This window comes from Muntiacus reevesi, chromosome 22 (genome assembly GCF_963930625.1).
Source record: "Muntiacus reevesi chromosome 22, mMunRee1.1, whole genome shotgun sequence".
Lineage (NCBI taxonomy): Eukaryota > Metazoa > Chordata > Mammalia > Artiodactyla > Cervidae > Muntiacus > Muntiacus reevesi.
Window position 1 is genome coordinate 48,900,436 of NC_089270.1, and position 20,041 is coordinate 48,920,476.

The following is a 20,041-nucleotide window of genomic DNA, read 5'->3' on the forward strand; positions in this document are numbered from 1 at the left end:
CGCCTGGGAGCCTGGGAGGCTGGGGTCCGCAGCACCCTAGCAGCGCCTGGGAGCCTGGGAGCCTGGGAGCTTGGGAGCCTGCGGTCCGCAGGACCTGAGCCCGCGCCTGGGAGCCTGGGAGCCTGGGAGCGTGGGAGCCTGGGGCCCTCAGCTCCCGAGCCCGCGCTTGGGAGCCTGGGGTCCGCAGCACACGAGCCCGCGCCTGGGAGCCTGGGAGCCTGGGAGCCTGGGAGGCTGGGGGCCTGGGATCCGCAGCACCCTAGCCAGCGCCTGCGAGCCTGGGAGCCTGGGGTCCGCAGCACCCGAGCCCGCGCCTGGGAGCCTGGGAGCCTGGGAGCCTGGGAGTCTGGGGTCCGCAGCACCATAGACCGCGCCTGGGAGCCTGGGAGCCTGGGAGGCTGGGGGCCTTGGGTCCGCAGCACCCTAGCCCGCGCCTGGGAGCCTGGGAGCCTGGGGTCCACAGCACCCTAGCAGCGCCTGGGAGCCTGGGAGCCTGGGAGCGTGGGAGCCTGGGGTCCGCAGGACCTGAGCCCGCGCATGGGAGCCTGGGAGCCTGGGAGCCTGGGAGCCTGGGGCCCTCAGCTCCCGGGCCCGCGCTTGGGAGTCTGGGGTCCGCAGCACACGAGCCCGAGCCTGGGAGCCTGGGAGCCTGGGGACCTGGGGTCCGCAGCACCCTATCCCGCGCCTGCGAGCCTGGGAGCCTGGGAGGCTGGGGGCCTGGGGTCCGCAGCACCCTAGCCCGCGCCTGGAGCCTGGGGGCCTGGGGTCCGCAGCACCCTAGCAGCGCCTGGGAGAATGGGAGCCTGGGAGCCTGGGAGGCTGGGGGCCTGGGGCCCTCAACGCCCGAGCCCGCGCTTGGGAGCCTGGGGTCCGCAGCACACGAGCCCGCGCCTGGGAGCCTGGGAGCCTGGGAGGCTGGGGGCCTGGGGTCCGCAGCACCCTAGCAGCGCCTGGGAGCCTGGGAGCCTGGGAGTCTGGGGTCCGCAGCACCAGAGCCCGCGCCTGGGAGCCTGGGAGCCTGGGGTCCGCAGGACCTGAGCCCGCGCCTGGTTGCCTTTGAACCTGGGGGAAGCAGCTCCCGGGCCTGCACTCGAAGCCAGGGAGATACAGCTCACGAGCCCGCGCCTGGGAGCCTGGGGTCACCAGCACCCTAGCCCACGCCAGGGAGCCTGGGAGCCTGGGATCCTGGGGCCGCAGCTCCGGAACCCGCGCCTGGTTGCCTTTGAACCTGGGGGAGGCAGCTCCCGGGCCTGCACTCGAAGCCAGGGAGATGCAGCTCACGAGCCAGCGCCTGGGAGCCTGGGGTGCGCAGCACACGAGCACGCGCCTGGGAGCCTGTGAGCCTGCGGGCACAATCTCCCGAGAACGCACCTGTTAGCCTATGAGCCTTGGGGTCCCAGCTCACGAGCACGCGCTTGGGAGCCTGGGGCACGCATCTCCCGAGCAAACGCATGGGAGGCCGGATACTGGTTTTGAGCAGCTTTCGATCTTCGCCTGGGAGTCTGGGAGCCTGGGAGCCTGGGATCCTCAGCACACGAGCCCGCGCCTGGGAGACTGGGAGCCTGGGTTCTGGGGTCCGCAGCACCCTAGACCACGCCTGGGAGCCTGGTAGTTTGGGAGGCTGGGGGCCTGGGGTCCGCAGCACCCTAGCCCGCGCCTGGGAGCCTGGGAGCCTGGGGTACGCAGCACCCTAGCCCGCACCTGGGAGCCTGGGAGCCTGGGAGCCTGGGGTCCGCAGCACCTGAGCCGGCGCCTGGGAGCCTGGGAGCCTGGGAGCCTGGGAGCCTGGGGTCCGCACCACCCTACCCCGCGCCTAGGAGCATGGGAGCCTGGGAGCCTGGGGGCCTGGGGTCCGCAGCACCGTATCCCGCGCCTGGGAGCCTGGGAGGATGGGGGCCTGGGGCCCTCAGATCCCGAGCCCGCGCCTGGGAGACTGGGAGCCTGGGAGCCTGGGAGTCTGGGGTCCGCAGCACCGTATCCCGCGCCTGGGAGCCTGGGATGATGGGGGCCTGGGGCCCTCAGATCCCGAGCCCGCGCCTGGGAGACTGGGAGCCTGGGAGCCTGGGGGCCTGGGGTCCGCAGCACCCTATCCCGCGCCTGGGAGCCTGGGAGCCTCGGAGCCTGGGAGTCTGGGGTCCGCAGCACAATAGACCGCGCCTGGGAGCCTGGGAGCCTGGGAGGCTGGTGGCCTGGGGTCCGCAGCACCCTAGCCCGCGCCTGGGAGCCTGGGAGCCTGGGGTCCGCAGCACCCTAGCAGCGCCTGGGAGCCTGGAAGCCTGGGAGCTTGGGAGCCTGCGGTCCGCAGGACCTGAGCCCGCGCCTGGGAGCCTGGGAGCCTGGGAGCCTGGGGCCCTCAGCTCCCGAGCCCGCGCTTGGGAGCCTGGGGTCCGCAGCACACGATCCCGCTCCTGGGAGCCTGGGAGCCTGGGACCCTGGGAGGCTGGGGGCCTGGGATCCGCAGCACCCTAGCCAGCGCCTGCGAGCCTGGGAGCCTGGGGCCCTCAGCTCCCGAGCCCGCGCCTTGGAGCCTGGGAGCCTGGGAGCCTGGGAGCCTGGGGTCCGCAGTACCCGAGCCCGCGCCTGGGAGCCTGGGAGCCTGGTAGCCTGGGAGTCTGGGGTCCGCAGCACCATAGACCGCGCCTGGGAGCCTGGGAGCCTGGGAGGCTGGGGGCCTGGGGTCCGCAGCACCCTAGCCCGCGCCTGGGAGCCTGGGAGCCTGGGGTCCGCAGCACCATAGACCGCGCCTGGGAGCCTGGGAGCCTGGGAGGCTGGGGGCCTGGGGTCCGCAGCACCCTAGCCCGCGCCTGGGAGCCTGGGAGCCTGGGGTCCGCAGCACCCTAACAGCGCCTGGGAGCCTGGGAGCCTGGGAGTCTGGGGGCCTGGGGCCATCAGCTCCCGAGCCCGCGCTTGGGAGCTTGGGGTCCGCTGCACACGAGCCCGCGCCTGGGAGCTGGGAGCTTGGGAGGCTGGGGGCCTGGGGTCCGCAGCACCCTAGCCCGCGCCTGGGAGCCTGGCAGCATGGGATCCTGGGGCCGCAGCTCCGGAACCCGCGCCTGGTTGCCTTTGAACCTGGGGGAGGCAGCTCCCGGGCCTGCACTCGAAGCCAGAGAGATGCAGCTCACAAGCCAGCGCCTGGGAGCCTCGGGTCCGCAGCACTCAAGCCCGCGCCTAGGAGACTGGGAGCCTGGGAGCCTGGGTTCTGGGGTCCGCAGCACCCTAGCCCGCGCCTAGGAGCCTGGGAGCATGGGAGCCTGGGGCCCTCAGCTCCCGAGCCCGCGCCTGGGAGCCTGGGAGCCTGGGAGCCTGGGGGCCTGGGGTCCGCAGCACCCTATCCCGCGCCTGGGAGCCTGGGAGCCTGGGAGCCTGGGGTCCGCACCACCCTACCCCGCGCCTAGGAGCCTGGGAGCCTGGGAGCCTGGGGCCCTCAGCTCCCGAGCCCGCGCCTGGGAGCCTGGGAGCCTGGGAGCCTGGGGGCCTGGGGTCCGCAGCACCCTATCCCGCGCCTGGGAGCCTGGGAGCCTGGGAGGCTGGGGGCCTGGGGCCCTCAGCTCCCGAGCCCGCGCCTGGGAACCTGGGAGCCTGGGAGCCTGGGGGCCTGGGGTCCGCAGCACCCTATCCCGCGCCTGGGAGCCTGGGAGCCTGGGAGCCTGGGAGTCTGGGGTCAGCAGCACAATAGACCGCGCCTGGGAGCCTGGGAGCCTGGGAGGCTGGGGGCCTGGCGTCCGCAGCACCCTAGCCCGCGCCTGGGAGCCTGGGAGCCTGGGGTCCGCAGCACCCTAGCAGCGCCTGGGAGTCTGGGAGCCTGGGAGCTTGGGAGCCTGGGGTCCGCAGGACCTGAGCCCGCGCCTGGGAGCCTGGGAGCCTGGGAGCCTGGGGCCCTCAGCTCCCGAGCCCGCGCCTGGGAGCCTGGGAGCCTGGGGTCCGTAGCACACGAACTCGCGCCTGGGAGCCTGGGAGCCTGGGAGTCTGGGGTCCGCAGCACCCGAGCCCGCGCCGGGGAGCCTGGGGTCCGCAGCACACGAGCCCGCGCCTGGGAGCCTGGGAGCCTAGGAGCCTGGGAGGCTGGGCCTGGGGTCCGCAGCACCCGAGCCCGCGCCTGGGAGCCTGGGAGCCTGGGACCCTGGGGCCCTCAGCTCCCGAGCCCGCGCCTGGGAGCCTGGGAGCCTGGGAGCCTGGGGGCCTGGGGTCCGCAGCACCCTATCCCGCGCCTGGGAGCCTGGGAGCCTGGGAGTCTGGGGTCCGCAGCACAATAGACCGCGCCTGGGAGCCTGGGAGCCTGGGAGGCTGGGGGCCTGGGTCCGCAGCACCCTAGCCCGCGCCTGGGAGCCTGGGAGCCTGGGGTCCGCAGCACCCTAGCAGCGCCTGGGAGCCTGGGAGCCTGGGAGCTTGGGAGCCTGGGGTCCGCAGGACCGGAGCCCGCGCCTAGGAGCCTGGGAGCCTGGGAGCCTGGGGCCCTCAGCTCCCGAGCCCGCGCTTGGGAGCCTGGGGTCCGCAGCACACGATCCCGCGCCTGGGAACCTGGGAGCCTGGGAGCCTGGGAGGCTGGGGGTCTGGGGTCCGCAGCACCCTAGCCCGCGCCTGGGAGCCTGGGAGCCTGGGGCCCTCAGCTCCCGAGCCCGCGCCTGGGAGCCTGGGAGCCTGGGAGCCTGGGGTCCGCAGCACCCGAGCCCGCGCCTGGGAGCCTGGGAGCCTGGGAGTCTGGTGTCCGCGGCACCATAGACCGCGCCTGGGAGCCTGGGAGCCTGGGAGGCTGGGGGCATGGGGTCCGCAGCACCCTAGCCCGCGCCTGGGAGCCTGGGAGCCTGGGGTACGCAGCACCCTAGCAGCGCCTGGGAGCCTGGGAGTCTGGGGTCCGCAGCACAATAGACCGCGCCTGGGAGCCTGGGAGCCTGGGAGGCTGGGGGCCTTGGGTCCGCAGCACCCTAGCTCGCGCCTGGGAGCCTGGGAGCCTGGGGTCCGCAGCACCCTAGCAGCGCCTTGGAACCTGGGAGCCTGTGAGCTTGGGAGCCTGGGGTCCGCAGGACCTGAGCCCGCGCCTGGGAACCTGGGAGCCTGGGTGCTTGGGAGCCTGGGGCCCTCAGTTCCCGAGCCCGCGCTTGGGAGCCTGGGGTCCGCAGCACATGAGCCCGCGCCTGGGAGCCTGGGAGCCTGGGGACCTGGGGTCCGCAGCACCCTATCCCGCGCCTGGGAGCCTGGGAGGCTGGGGGCCTGGGGCCCTCAGCTCCCGAGCCCGCGCTTGGGAGCCTGGGGTCCGCAGCACACGAGCCCGCGCCTGGGAGCCTGGGAGGCTGGGGGCCTGGGTTCCGCAACACCCTAGCCCGCGCCAGGGAGCCTGGGAGCCTGGGATCCTGGGGCCGCAGCTCCGGAACCCGCGCCTGGTTGCCTTTGAACCTGGGGGAGGCAGCTCCCGGGCCTGCACTCGAAGCCAGGGAGATGCAGCTCACGAGCCAGCGCCTGGAAGCCTGGGGTGCGCAGCACACGAGCCCGCGCCTGGGAGCCTGTGAAGCCCAGCCCCCGATCCCGCGCCTGGTAGCCTGTGAGCCTTGGGTTCCCAGCTCACGTGCACGCGCCTGAGAGCCTGGAGTGCGCAGCACACGAGCACGCGCCTGGGAGCCTGTGAGCCTGCGGGCACAATCTCCCGAGAACGCACCTGTTAGCCTATGAGCCTTCGTGTCCCAGCTCACGAGCACGCGCTTGGGAGCCTGGGGCACGCATCTCCCGAGCAAACGCACCGGAGGCCGGATACTGGTTTTGAGCAGCTTTCGATCTTCGCCTGGGAGCCTGGGAGCCTGGTAGCCTGGGATCCTCAGCACACGAGCCCGCGCCTGGGAGCCTGGGAGCATGGGGTCGGCAGCACCCTAGCAGCGCCTGGGAGCCTGGGAGCCTGGGTTCTGGGGTCCGCAGCACCCTAGACCACGCCTGGGAGCCTGGGAGTTTGGGAAGCTGGGGGCCTGGGGTCGGCAGCACTCTAGCCCGCGCCTGGGAGCCTGGGAGCCTGGGGTCCGCAGTACCCTAGCCCGCACCTGGGAGCCTGGGAGCCTGGGGTACGCAGCACCCTAGGCCGCGCCTGGGAGCCTGGCAGCCTGGGAGCCTGGGGTCCGCATCACTCTACCCCGCGCCTAGGAGCCTGGGAGCCTGGGAGCCTGGGAGCCTGGGAGCCTGGGGTCTGCACCACCCTACCCCGCGCCTAGGAGCCTGGGAGCCTGGGAGCCTGGGGCCCTCAGCTCCCGAGCCCGCGCCTGGGAGCCTGTGAGCCTGGGGGCCTGGGGGCCTGGGGTCCGCAGCACCGTATCCCGCGCCTGGGAGCCTGGGAGGCTGGGGGCCTGGGGCCCTCAGATCCCGAGCCAGCGCCTGGGAGCCTGGGAGACTGGGAGCCTGGGGGCCTGGGGTCCGCAGCACGCTAGCCCGCGCCTGGGAGCCTGGGAGGCTGGGGTCCGCAGCACCCTAGCAGCGCCTGGGAGCCTGGGAGCCTGGGAGCTTGGGAGCCTGCGGTCCGCAGGACCTGAGCCCGCGCCTGGGAGCCTGGGAGCCTGGGAGCGTGGGAGCCTGGGGCCCTCAGCTCCCGAGCCCGCGCTTGGGAGCCTGGGGTCCGCAGCACACGAGCCCGCGCCTGGGAGCCTGGGAGCCTGGGAGCCTGGGAGGCTGGGGGCCTGGGATCCGCAGCACCCTAGCCAGCGCCTGCGAGCCTGGGAGCCTGGGGTCCGCAGCACCCGAGCCCGCGCCTGGGAGCCTGGGAGCCTGGGAGCCTGGGAGTCTGGGGTCCGCAGCACCATAGACCGCGCCTGGGAGCCTGGGAGCCTGGGAGGCTGGGGGCCTTGGGTCCGCAGCACCCTAGCCCGCGCCTGGGAGCCTGGGAGCCTGGGGTCCGCAGCACCCTAGCAGCGCCTGGGAGCCTGGGAGCCTGGGAGCGTGGGAGCCTGGGGTCCGCAGGACCTGAGCCCGCGCATGGGAGCCTGGGAGCCTGGGAGCCTGGGAGCCTGGGGCCCTCAGCTCCCGGGCCCGCGCTTGGGAGTCTGGGGTCCGCAGCACACGAGCCCGAGCCTGGGAGCCTGGGAGCCTGGGGACCTGGGGTCCGCAGCACCCTATCCCGCGCCTGCGAGCCTGGGAGCCTGGGAGGCTGCGGGCCTGGGGCCCTCAGCTCCCGAGCCCGCGCTTGGGAGCCTGGGGTCCGCAGCACACGAGCCCGCACCTGGGAGCCTGGGAGCCTGGAAGTCTGGGGTCCGCAGCACCATAGACCGCGCCTGGGATCCTGGGAGCCTGGGAGGCTGGGGGCCTGGGGTCCGCAGCACCCTAGCCCGCGCCTGGAGCCTGGGGGCCTGGGGTCCGCAGCACCCTAGCAGCGCCTGGGAGAATGGGAGCCTGGGAGCCTGGGAGGCTGGGGGCCTGGGGCCCTCAACGCCCGAGCCCGCGCTTGGGAGCCTGGGGTCCGCAGCACACGAGCCCGCGCCTGGGAGCCTGGGAGCCTGGGAGGCTGGGGGCCTGGGGTCCGCAGCACCCTAGCAGCGCCTGGGAGCCTGGGAGCCTGGGAGTCTGGGGTCCGCAGCACCAGAGCCCGCGCCTGGGAGCCTGGGAGCCTGGGGTCCGCAGGACCTGAGCCCGCGCCTGGTTGCCTTTGAACCTGGGGGAAGCAGCTCCCGGGCCTGCACTCGAAGCCAGGGAGATACAGCTCACGAGCCCGCGCCTGGGAGCCTGGGGTCACCAGCACCCAAGCCCGCGCCTAGGAGCCTGGGAGCCTGGGAGCCTGGGGTCTGGGGTACGCAGCACCCTAGACCACGCCTGTGAGCCTGGGAGCCTGGGAGCCTGGGAGCCTGGGGTCCGCAGCACCTGAGCCGGCGCCTGGGAGCCTGGGAGCCTGGGAGCTTGGGATCCGCACCACCCTACCCCGCGCCTAGGAGCCTGGGAGCCTGGGAGCCTGGGGCCCTCAGCTCCCGAGCCCGCGCCTGGGAGCCTGGGAGCCTGGGAGCCTGGTGGCCTGGGGTCCGCAGCACCCTATCCCGCGCCTGGGAGCCTGGGAGCCTGGGAGGCTGGGGGCCTGGGGCCCTCAGCTCCCGAGCCCGCGCTCGGGATCCTGGGGTCCGCAGCACACGACCCCGCGCCTGGGAGCCTGGGAGGCTGGGGGCCTGGGGTCCGCAGCACCCTAGCCCGCGCCTGGGAGCCTGGGAGCCTGGGGTGGGCAGCACCCTAGCAGCGCCTGGGAGAATGGGAGCCTGGGAGCCTGGGAGGCTGGGAGCCTGGGGCCCTCAGCGCCCGAGACCGCGCTTGGGAGCCTGGGGTCCGCAGCACACGAGCCCGCGCCTGGGAGCCTGGGAGCCTGGGAGGCTGGGGGCCTGGGGTCCGCAGCACCATAGCAGCGCCTGGGAGCCTGGGAGCCTGGGAGCCTGGGAGTCTGGGGTCCGCAGCACCATAGAACGCGCCTTGGAGCCTGGGAGCCTGGGAGGCTGGGGGCCTGGGGTCCGCAGCACCCTAGCAGCGCCTGGGAGCCTGGGAGCCTGGGAGCCTGGGAGTCTGGGGTCCGCAGCACAATAGTCCGCGCCTGGGAGCCTGGGAGCCTGGGAGGTTGGGGGCCTGGGGTCCGCAGCACTCTAGCCCGCGCCTGGGAGCCTGGGAGCCTGGGAGACTGGGAGCCTGGGGACCTGGGGTCCGCAGCACCCTATCCCGCGCCTGGGAGCCTGGGAGCCTCGGAGGCTGGGGGCCTGGGGCCCTCAGCTCCCGAGCCCGCGCTTGGGAGCCTGGGGTCCGCAGCACACGAGCCCGCGCCTGGGAGCCTGGGAGCCTGGGAGGCTGGGGGACTGGGGTCCGCAGCACCCTAGCCCACGCCAGGGAGCCTGGGAGCCTGGGATCCTGGGGCCGCAGCTCCGGAACCCGCGCCTGGTTGCCTTTGAACCTGGGGGAGGCAGCTCCCGGGCCTGCACTCGAAGCCAGGGAGATGCAGCTCACGAGCCAGCGCCTGGGAGCCTGGGGTGCGCAGCACACGAGCACGCGCCTGGGAGCCTGTGAGCCTGCGGGCACAATCTCCCGAGAACGCACCTGTTAGCCTATGAGCCTTGGGGTCCCAGCTCACGAGCACGCGCTTGGGAGCCTGGGGCACGCATCTCCCGAGCAAACGCACGGGAGGCCGGATACTGGTTTTCAGCAGCTTTCGATCTTCGCCTGGGAGTCTGGGAGCCTGGGAGCCTGGGATCCTCAGCACACGAGCCCGCGCCTGGGAGACTGGGAGCCTGGGTTCTGGGGTCCGCAGCACCCTAGACCACGCCTGGGAGCCTGGTAGTTTGGGAGGCTGGGGGCCTGGGGTCCGCAGCACCCTAGCCCGCGCCTGGGAGCCTGGGAGCCTGGGGTACGCAGCACCCTAGCCCGCACCTGGGAGCCTGGGAGCCTGGGAGCCTGGGGTCCGCAGCACCTGAGCCGGCGCCTGGGAGCCTGGGAGCCTGGGAGCCTGGGAGCCTGGGGTCCGCACCACCCTACCCCGCGCCTAGGAGCCTGGGAGCCTGGGAGCCTGGGGCCCTCAGCTCCCGAGCCCGCGCCTGGGAGCATGGGAGCCTGGGAGCCTGGGGGCCTGGGGTCCGCAGCACCGTATCCCGCGCCTGGGAGCCTGGGAGGATGGGGGCCTGGGGCCCTCAGATCCCGAGCCCGCGCCTGGGAGACTGGGAGCCTGGGAGCCTGGGAGTCTGGGGTCCGCAGCACCGTATCCCGCGCCTGGGAGCCTGGGATGATGGGGGCCTGGGGCCCTCAGATCCCGAGCCCGCGCCTGGGAGACTGGGAGCCTGGGAGCCTGGGGGCCTGGGGTCCGCAGCACCCTATCCCGCGCCTGGGAGCCTGGGAGCCTGGGAGCCTCGGAGCCTGGGAGTCTGGGGTCCGCAGCACAATAGACCGCGCCTGGGAGCCTGGGAGCCTGGGAGGCTGGTGGCCTGGGGTCCGCAGCACCCTAGCCCGCGCCTGGGAGCCTGGGAGCCTGGGGTCCGCAGCACCCTAGCAGCGCCTGTGAGCCTGGAAGCCTGGGAGCTTGGGAGCCTGCGGTCCGCAGGACCTGAGCCCGCGCCTGGGAGCCTGGGAGCCTGGGAGCCTGGGGCCCTCAGCTCCCGAGCCCGCGCTTGGGAGCCTGGGGTCCGCAGCACACGATCCCGCTCCTGGGAGCCTGGGAGCCTGGGACCCTGGGAGGCTGGGGGCCTGGGATCCGCAGCACCCTAGCCAGCGCCTGCGAGCCTGGGAGCCTGGGGCCCTCAGCTCCCGAGCCAGCGCCTTGGAGCCTGGGAGCCTGGGAGCCTGGGAGCCTGGGGTCCGCAGTACCCGAGCCCGCGCCTGGGAGCCTGGGAGCCTGGTAGCCTGGGAGTCTGGGGTCCGCAGCACCATAGACCGCGCCTGGGAACCTGGGAGCCTGGGAGGCTGGGGGCCTGGGGTCCGGAGCACCCTAGCCCGCGCCTGGGAGCCTGGGAGCCTGGGGTCCGCAGCACCCTAGCAGCGCCTGGGAGCCTGGGAGCTTGGGAGCATGGGGTACGCAGCACCCTAGCCCGCGCCTGGGAGCCTGGGAGCCTGGGAGCCTGGGGCCCTCAGCTCCCGAGCCGGCGCTTGGGAGCCTGGGGTCCGCAGCACACGAGCCCGCGCCTGGGAGCCTGGGAGCCTGGGAGCCTGGGAGGCTGGGGGCCTGGGGTCCGCAGCACCCTAGTCCGCGCCTGGGAGCCTGGGAGCCTGGGGCCCTCAGCTCCCGAGCCCGCGCCTGGGAGCCTGGGAGCTTGGGAACCTGGGGTCCGCAGCACCCGAGCCCGCGCCTGGGAGCCTGGGAGCCTGGGAGTCTGGGGTCCGCAGCACCATAGACCGCACCTGGGAGCCTGGGAGACTGGGGTCCGCAGCACCCTAGCAGCGCCTGGGAGCCTGGGAGCCTGGGATCCTGGGGCCGCAGCTCCGGAACCCGCGCCTGGTTGCATTTGAACCTGGGGAAGGCAGCTCCAGGGCCTGCACTCGAAGCCAGAGAGATGCAGCTCACAAGCCAGCGCCTGGGAGCCTCGGGTCCGCAGCACTCAAGCCCGCGCCTAGGAGCCTGGGAGCCTGGGTGCCTGGGTTCTGGGGTCCGCAGCACCCTAGACCGCGCCTGGGAGCCTGGGAGCCTGGGGTCCGCAGCACCCTAGCAGCGTCTGGGAGCCTGGGAGCCTGGGAGCTTGGGAGCCTGGGGTCCGCAGGACCTGAGCCGCGCCTGGGAGCCTGGGAGCCTGGGAGCCTGGGGCCCTCAGCTCCCGAGCGCGCGCTCGGGAGCCTGGGGTCCGCAGCACACGAGCCCGCGCCTGGGAGCCTGGGAGCCTGGGAGTCTGGGGTCCGCAGCACCCGAGCCCGCGCCTGGGAGCCTGGGGTCCGCAGCACACGAGCCCGCGCCTGGGAGCCTGGGAGCCTAGGAGCCTGGGAGGCTGGGGGCCTGGGGTCCGCAGCACCCGAGCACGCGCTTGGGAGCCTGGGAGCCTGGGAGCCTGGGGCCCTCAGCTCCCGAGCCCGCGCCTGGGAGCCTGGGAGCCTGAGAGCCTGGGGGCCTGGGGTCCGCAGCACCCTATCCCGCGCCTGGGAGCCTGGGAGCCTGGGAGTCTGGGGTCCGCAGCACAATAGACCGCGCCTGGGAGCCTGGGAGCCTGGGAGGCTGGGGGCCTGGGGTCGCAGCACTCTAGCCCGCGCCTGGGAGCCTGGGAGCCTGGGGTCCGCAGCACCCTAGCAGCGCCTGGGAGCCTTGGAGCCTGGGAGCTTGGGAGCCTGGGGTCCGCAGGACCTGAGCCCGCGCCTAGGAGCCTGGGAGCCTGGGAGCCTGGGGCCCTCAGCTCCCGATCCCGCGCTTGGGAGCCTGGGGTCCGCAGCACACGAGCCCGCGCCTGGGAGCCTGGGAGCCTGCGAGCCTGGGAGGCTGGGGGCCTGGGGTCCGCAGCACCCTAGCCCGCGCATGGGAGCCTGGGAGCCTCGGGCCCTCAGCTCCCGAGCCCGCGCCTGGGAGCCTGGGAGCCTGGGAGCCTGGGAGTCTGGGGTCCGCAGCACCATAGACCGCGCCTGGGAGCCTGGGAGCCTGGGAGGCTGGGGGCATGGGGTCCGCAGCACCCTAGCCCGCGCCTGGGAGCCTGGGAGCCTGGGGTACGCAGCACACTAGCAGCGCCTGGGAGCCTGGGAGCCTGGGAGTCTGGGAGTCTGGGGTCTGCAGCACAATAGACCGCGCCTGGGAGCCTGGGAACCTGGGAGGCTGGGGGCCTTGGATCCGCAGCACCCTAGCCCGCGCCTGGGAGCCTGGGAGCCTGGGGTCCGCAGCACCCTAGCAGCGCCTGGGAACCTGGGAGCCTGGGAGCTTGGGAGCCTGGGGTCCGCAGGACCTGAGCCCGAGCCTGGGAGCCTGGGAGCCTGGGTGATTGGGAGCCTGGGGCCCTCAGCTCCCGAGCTCGCGCTTGGGAGCCTGGGGTCCGCAGCACACGAGCCCGCGCCTGGGAGACTGGGAGCCTGGGGACCTGGGGTCCGCAGCACCCTATCCCGCGCCTGGGAGCCTGGGAGCCTCGGAGGCTGGGGGCCTGGGGCCCTCAGCTCCCGAGCCCGCGCTTGGGAGCCTGGCGTCCGCAGCACACGAGCCCGCGCCTGGGAGCCTGGGAGCCTGGGAGGCTGGGGGACTGGGGTCCGCAGCACCCTAGCCCGCGCCAGGGAGCCTGGGAGCCTGGGATCCTGGGGCCGCAGCTCCGGAACCCGCGCCTGGTTGCCTTTGAACCTGGGGGAGGCAGCTCCCGGGCCTGCACTCGAAGCCAGGGAGATGCAGCTCACGAGCCAGCGCCTGGGAGCCTGGGGTGCGCAGCACACGAGCCCGCGCCTGGGAGCCTGTGAAGCCCAGCCCCCGATCCCGCGCCTGGTAGCCTGTGAGCCTTGGGTTCCCAGCTCACGTGCACGCGCCTGGGAGCCTGGGGTGCGCAGCACACGAGCACGCGCCTGGGAGCCTGGGAGCCTGGGTTCCACAGCACCCTAGCAGCGCCTGGGAGCCTGGGAGCCTGGGAGGCTGGGGTCCGCAGCACCATAGACCGCGCCTGGGAGCCTGGGAGCCTGGGAGGCTGGGGGCTTGGGGTCCGCAGCACCCTAGCCCGCGCCTGGGAGCCTGGGAGCCTGGGTTCCACAGCACCCTAGCAGCGCCTGGGAGCCTGGGAGCCTGGGAGGCTGGGGGCCTGGGGCCATCAGCTCCCGAGCCCGCGCTTGGGAGCCTGGGGTCCGCTGCACACGAGCCCGCGCCTGGGAGCCTGGGAGCCTGGGAGGCTGGGGGCTTGGGGTCCGCAGCACCCTAGCCCGCGCCTGGGAGCCTGGGAGCCTAGGGCCCTCAGTTCACGAGCCCGCGCCTGGGAGCCTGGGAGCCTGGGAGCCTGGGAGCCTGGGGTCCGCAGCACCCGAGCCCGCGCCTGGGAGCCTGGGAGCCTGGGGTCCGCAGGACCTGAGCCCGCGCCTGGTTGCCTTTGAACCTGTGGGAAGCAGCTCCCGGGCCTGCACTCGAAGCCAGGGAAATGCAGCTCACGAGCCCGCGCCTGGGAGCCTGGGGTCCCCAGCACCCAAGCACGCGCCTAGGAGCCTGGAAGGCTGGGAGCCTGGGGTCTGGGGTCCGCAGCACCCTAGACCACGCCTGTGTGCCTGGGAGCCTGGGAGCCTGGGAGCCTGGGGTCCGAAGCACCTGAGCCGGCGCCTGGGAGACTGGGAGCCTGGGAGCCTGGGAGCTTGGGATCCGCACCACCCTACCCCGCGCCTAGGAGCCTGGGAGCCTGGGAGCCTGGGGCCCTCAGCTCCCGAGCCCGCACCTGGGAGCCTGGGTACCTGGGAGCCTGGTGGCCTGGGGTCCGCAGCACCCTATCCCGCGCCTGGGAGCCTGGGAGCCTGGGAGTCTGGGGTCCGCAGCACAATAGACCGCGCCTGGGAACCTGGGAGCCTGGGAGGCTGGGGGCCTGGGTCCGCAGCACCCTAGCCCGCGCCTGGGAGCCTGGGAGCCTGGGGTCCGCAGCACCCTAGCAGCGCCTGGGAGCCTGGGAGCCTGGGAGCTTGGGAGCCTGGGGTCCGCAGGACCTGAGCCCGCGCCTAGGAGCCTGGGAGCCTGGGAGCCTGGGGCCCTCAGCTCCCGAGCCCGCGCTTGGGAGCCTGGGGTACGCAGCACACGAGCCTGCGCCTGGGAGCCTGGGAGCCTGGGAGCCTGAGAGGCTGGGGACCTGGGGTCCGCAGCACCCTAGCCCGCGCCTGGGAGCCTGGGAGCCTGGGGTCCGCAGCACCCTAGCAGCGCCTGGGAGCCTGGAAGCCTGGGAGCTTGGGAGCCTGCGGTCCGCAGGACCTGAGCCCGCGCCTGGGAGCCTGGGAGCCTGGGAGCCTGGGGCCCTCAGCTCCCGAGCCCGCGCTTGGGAGCCTGGGGTCCGCAGCACACGATCCCGCTCCTGGGAGCCTGGGAGCCTGGGAGCCTGGGAGGCTGGGGGCCTGGGATCCGCAGCACCCTAGCCAGCGCCTGCGAGCCTGGGAGCCTGGGGCCCTCAGCTCCCGAGCCCGCGCCTTGGAGCCTGGGAGCCTGGGAGCCTGGGAGCCTGGGGTCCGCAGTACCCGAGCCCGCGCCTGGGAGCCTGGGAGCCTGGTAGCCTGGGAGTCTGGGGTCCGCAGCACCATAGACCGCGCCTGGGAGCCTGGGAGCCTGGGAGGCTGGGGGCCTGGGGTCCGCAGCACCCTAGCCCGCGCCTGGGAGCCTGGGAGCCTGGGGTCCGCAGCACCCTAGCAGCGCCTGGGAGCCTGGGAGCCTGGGAGCTTGGGAGCCTGGGGTCCGCAGGACCTGAGCCCGCGCATGGGAGCCTGGGAGCCTAGGAGCCTGGGAGCCTGGGAGCCTGGGGCCCTCAGCTCCCGAGCCCGCGCTTGGGAGCCTGGGGTCCGCAGCACACGAGCCCGAGCCTGGAGACTCGGAGCCTGGGGACCTGGGGTCCGCAGCACCCTATCCCGCGCCTGGGAGCCTGGGAGCCTGGGAGTCTGGGGTCCGCAGCACCATAGACCGCGCCTGGGAGTCTGGGAGCCTGGGAGGCTGGGGGCCTGGGGTCCGCAGCACCCTAGCCCGCGTCTGGGAGCCTGGGAGCCTGGGTTCCACAGCACCCTAGCAGCGCCTGGGAGCCTGGGAGCCTGGGAGGCTGGGGGCCTGGGGCCATCAGCTCCCGAGCCCGCGCTTGGGAGCCTGGGGTCCGCTGCACACGAGCCCGCGCCTGGGAGCCTGGGAGCCTGGGAGGCTGGGGGCCTGGGGTCCGCAGCACCCTAGCCCTCGCCTGGGAGCCTGGGAGCCTAGGGCCCTCAGTTCCCGAGCCCGCGCCTGGGAGCCTGGGAGCCTGGGAGCCTGGGGTCCGCAGCACCCGAGCCCGCGCCTGGGAGCCTGGGAGCATGGGGTCCGCAGGACCTGAGCCCGCGCCTGGTTGCCTTTGAACCTGGGGGAAGCAGCTCCCGGGCCTGCACTCGAAGCCAGGGAGATGCAGCTCACGAGCCCGCGCCTGGGAGCCTGGGGTCCCCAGCACCCAAGCCCGCGCCTAGGAGCCTGGAAGGCTGGGAGCCTGGGGTCTGGGGTCCGCAGCACCCTAGACCACGCCTGTGAGCCTGGGAGCCTGGGAGCCTGGGAGCCTGGGGTCCGAAGCACCTGAGCCGGCGCCTGGGAGCCTGGGAGCCTGGGAGCTTGGGATCCGCACCACCCTACCCCGCGCCTAGGAGCCTGGGAGCCTGGGAGCCTGGGGCCCTCAGCTCCCGAGCCCGCACCTGGGAGCCTGGGTACCTGGGAGCCTGGTGGCCTGGGGTCCGCAGCACCCTATCCCGCGCCTGGGAGCCTGGGAGCCTGGGAGTCTGGGGTCCGCAGCACAATAGACCGCGCCTGGGAGCCTGGGAGCCTGGGAGGCTGGGGGCCTGGGTCCGCAGCACCCTAGCCCGCGCCTGGGAGCCTGGGAGCCTGGGAGCCTGGGGTCCGCAGCACCCTAGCAGCGCCTGGGAGCCTGGGAGCCTGGGAGCTTGGGAGCCTGGGGTCCGCAGGACCTGAGCCCGCGCCTAGGAGCCTGGGAGCCTGGGAGCCTGGGGCCCTCAGCTCCCGAGCCCGCGCTTGGGAGCCTGGGGTCCGCAGCACACGAGCCTGCGCCTGGGAGCCTGGGAGCCTGGGAGCCTGAGAGGCTGGGGGCCTGGGGTCCGCAGCACCCTAGCCCGCGCCTGGGAGCCTGGGAGCCTGGGGCCCACAGCTCCCGAGCCCGCGCCTGGCAGCCTGGGAGCCTGGGAGCCTGGGGTCCGCAGCACCCGAGCCCGCGCCTGGGAGACTGGGAGCCTGGGAGTCTGGGGTCCGCAGCACCATAGACCGCGCCTGGGAGCCTCGGAGCCTGGGAGGCTGGGGGCATGGGGTCGGCAGCACCCTAGCCCGCGACTAGGAGCCTGGGAGCCTGGGGTACGCAGCACCCTAGCAGCGCCTGGGAGCCTGGGAGCCTGGGAGCCTGGGAGTCTGGGGTCCGCAGCACAATAGACCGCGCCTGGGAGCCTGGGAGCCTGGGAGGCTGGGGGCCTTGGGTCCGCAGCACCCTAGCTCGCGCCTGGGAGCCTGGGAGCCTGGGGTCCGCAGCACCCTAGCAGCGCCTGGGAACCTGGGAGCCTGTGAGCTTGGGAGCCTGGTGTCCGCAGGACCTGAGCCCGCGCCTGGGAGCCTGGGAGCATGGGTGCTTGGGAGCCTGGGGCCCTCAGCTCCCGAGCCCGCGCTTGGGAGCCTGGGGTCCGCAGCACATGAGCCCGCGCCTGGGAGCCTGGGAGCCTGGGGACCTGGGGTCCGCAGCACCCTATCCCGCGCCTGGGAGCCTGGGAGGCTGGGGGCCTGGGGCCCTCAGCTCCCGAGCCCGCGCTTGGGAGCCTGGGGTCCGCAGCACACGAGCCCGCGCCTGGGAGCCTGGGAGCCTGGGAGGCTGGGGGCCTGGGGTCCGCAACACCCTAGCCCGCGCCAGGGAGCCTGGGAGCCTGGGATCCTGGGGCCGCAGCTCCGGAACCCGCGCCTGGTTGCCTTTGAACCTGGGGGAGGCAGCTCCCGGGCCTGCACTCGAAGCCAGGGAGATGCAGCTCACGAGCCAGCGCCTGGGAGCCTGGGGTGCGCAGCACACAAGCCCGCGACTGGGAGCCTGTGAAGCCCAGCCCCCGATCCCGCGCCTGGTAGCCTGTGAGCCTTGGGATCCCAGCTCACGTGCACGCGCCTGGGAGCCTGGGGTGCGCAGCACACGAGCACGCGCCTGGGAGCCTGTGAGCCTGCGGGCACAATCTCCCGAGAACGCACCTGTTAGCCTATGAGCCTTGGGGTCCCAGCTCACGAGCACGCGCTTGGGAGCCTGGGGCACACCATCTCCCGAGCAAACGCACGGGAGGCCGGATACTGGTTTTGAGCAGCTTTCGATCTTCGCCTGGGAGCCTGGTAGCCTGGGATCTTCAGCACACGAGCCCGCGCCTGGGAGCCTGGGAGCCTGGGAGCATGGGGTCGGCAGCACCCTAGCAGCGCCTGGGAGCCTGGGAGCCTGGGTTCTGGGGTCCGCAGCACCCTAGACCACGCCTGGGAGCCTGTGAGTTTGGGAGGCTGGGGGCCTGGGGTCCGCAGCACCCTAGCCCGCGCCTGGGAGCCTGGGAGCCTGGGGTACGCAGCACCCTAGCCCGCGCCTGGGAGCCTGGGAGCCTGGGAGCCTGGGGCCCGCACCACTCTACCCCGCGCCTAGGAGCCTGGGAGCCTGGGAGCCTGGTGCCCTCAGCTGCCGAGCCCGCGCCTGGGAGCCTGGGAGCCTGGGGGCCTGGTGTCCGCAGCACCGTATCCCGCGCCTGGGAGCCTGGGAGGATGGGGGCCTGGGGCCCTCAGATCCCGAGCTCGCGCCTGGGAGCCTGGGAGCCTGGGAGCCTGGGGGCCTGGGGTCCGCAGCACCCTATCCCGCGCCTGGGAGCCTGGGAGCCTGGGAGCCTGGGAGTCTGGGGTCCGCAGCACAATAGACCGCGCCTGGGAGCCTGGGAGCCTGGGAGGCTGGTGGCCTGGGGTCCGCAGCACCCTAGCCCGCGCCTGGGAGCCTGGGAGCCTGGGGTCCGCAGCACCCTAGCAGCGCCTGGGAGCCTGGAAGCCTGGGAGCTTGGGAGCCTGCGGTCCGCAGGACCTGAGTCCGCGCCTGGGAGCTTGGGAGCCTGGGAGCCTGGGAGCTTGGGAGCCTGGGGTCCGCAGGACCTGAGCCCGCGCCTGGGCGCCTGGGAGCCTGGGAGCCTGGGGCCCTCAGCTCCCGAGCCCGCGCTTGGGAGCCTGGGGTCCGCAGCACACGAGCCCGCGCCTGGGAGCCTGGGAGACTGGGAGTCTGGGGTCCGCAGCTCCCGAGCACGCGCCTGGGAGCCTGTGAGCCTGCGGGCACAATCTCCCGAGAACGCACCTGTTAGCCTATGAGCCTTGGGGTCCCAGCTCACGAGCACGCGCTAGGGAGCCTGGGGCACGCATCTCCCGAGCAAACGCACGGGAGGCCGGATACTCATTTTCAGCAGCTTTCGATCTTCGCCTGGGAGCCTGGGATCCTGGGAGCCTGGGAGCATGGGGTCGGCAGCACCCTAGCAGCACCTGGGAGCCTGGGAGCCTGGGTTCTGGGGTCCGCAGCACCCTAGACCACGCCTGGGTGCATGGGAGCTTGGGAGGCTGGGGCCTGGGGTCCGCAGCACCCGAGCCCGCGCATGGGAGCCTGGGACCCTGGAGCCTGGGGTCCGCAGCACCTGAGCCCGCGCCTGGGAGCCTGGGAGCCTGGGAGCCTGGTGTCCGAACCACCCTACCCCGCGCCTAGGAGCCTGGGAGCCTGGGGCCCTCAGCTCCCGAGCCCGCGCCTGGGAGCCTGGGAGCCTGGGAGCCTGGGGGCCTGGGGCCCCCAGCTCCCGAGCCCGCGCTTGGGAGCTTGGGGTCCGCAGCACCCTAGCAGCGCCTGGGAGCCTGGGAGCCTGGGAGCTTGGGAGCCTGGTGTCCACAGCACCCGAACCCGCGCCTGGGAGCCTGGGAGCCTGGGAGGCTGGGAGCCTGGGGGCCTGGGGCCCCCAGCTCCCGAGCCCGCGCTTGGGAGCCTGGGGTCCGCAGCACACGAGCCCGCGCCTGGGAATCTGGGAGTCTGGGAGGCTGGGGGCCTGGGGTCCACAGCACCCTAACCTGCGCCTGGGAACCTGGGAGCCTGGGGTCCGCAGCACCATAGACCGCGCCTGGGAGCCTGGGAGCCTGGGAGGCTGGGGGCCTGGGGTCCACAGCACCCTAACCCGCGCCTGGGAACCTGGGAGCCTGGGGTCCGCAGCACCCTAGCAGCGCCTGGGAGCCTGGGAGCCTGGGAGCTTGGGAGCCTGCGGTCCGCAGGACCTGAGCCCGCGCCTGGGAGCCTGGGAGCCTGGGAGCCTGGGAGCCTGGGGCCCTCAGCTCCCGAGCCCGCGCTTGGGAGCCTGGGGTCCGTAGCACACGAGCCCGCGCCTGGGAGCCTGGGAGCCTGGGAGCCTGGGAGGCTGGTGGCCTGGGATCCGCAGCACCCTATCCCGCGCCTGCGAGCCTGGGAGCCTGGGAGTCTGGGGTCCGCAGCACAATAGACCGCGCCTGGGAGCCTGGGAGCCTGGGAGGCTGGGGGCCTGGGGTCCGCAGCACCCTAGCCCGCGCCTGGGAGCCTGGGAGCCTGGGGTCCGCAGCACCCTAGCAGCGCCTGGGAGCCTGGGAGCCTGGAAGCTTGGGAGCCTGGGGTCCGCAGGACCTGAGCCCGCGCCTAGGAGCCTGGGAGCCTGGGAGCCTGGGGCCCTCAGCTCCCGAGCCCGCGCCTGGGAGCCTGGGAGCCTGGGAGCCTGGTGGCCTGGGGTCCGCAGCACCCTATCCCGCGCCTGGGAGCCTGGGAGACTGGGAGGCTGGGGGCCTGGGGCCCTCAGCTCCCGAGCCCGCGCTCGGGAGCCTGGGGTCCGCAGCACACGAGCCCGCGCCTGGGAGCCTGGGAGCCTGGGAGCCTGGGGCCCTAAGCTCCCGAGCCCGCGCCTGGGAGCCTGGGAGCCTGAGGTCCGCAGCACCTGAGCCGGCGAATGGGAG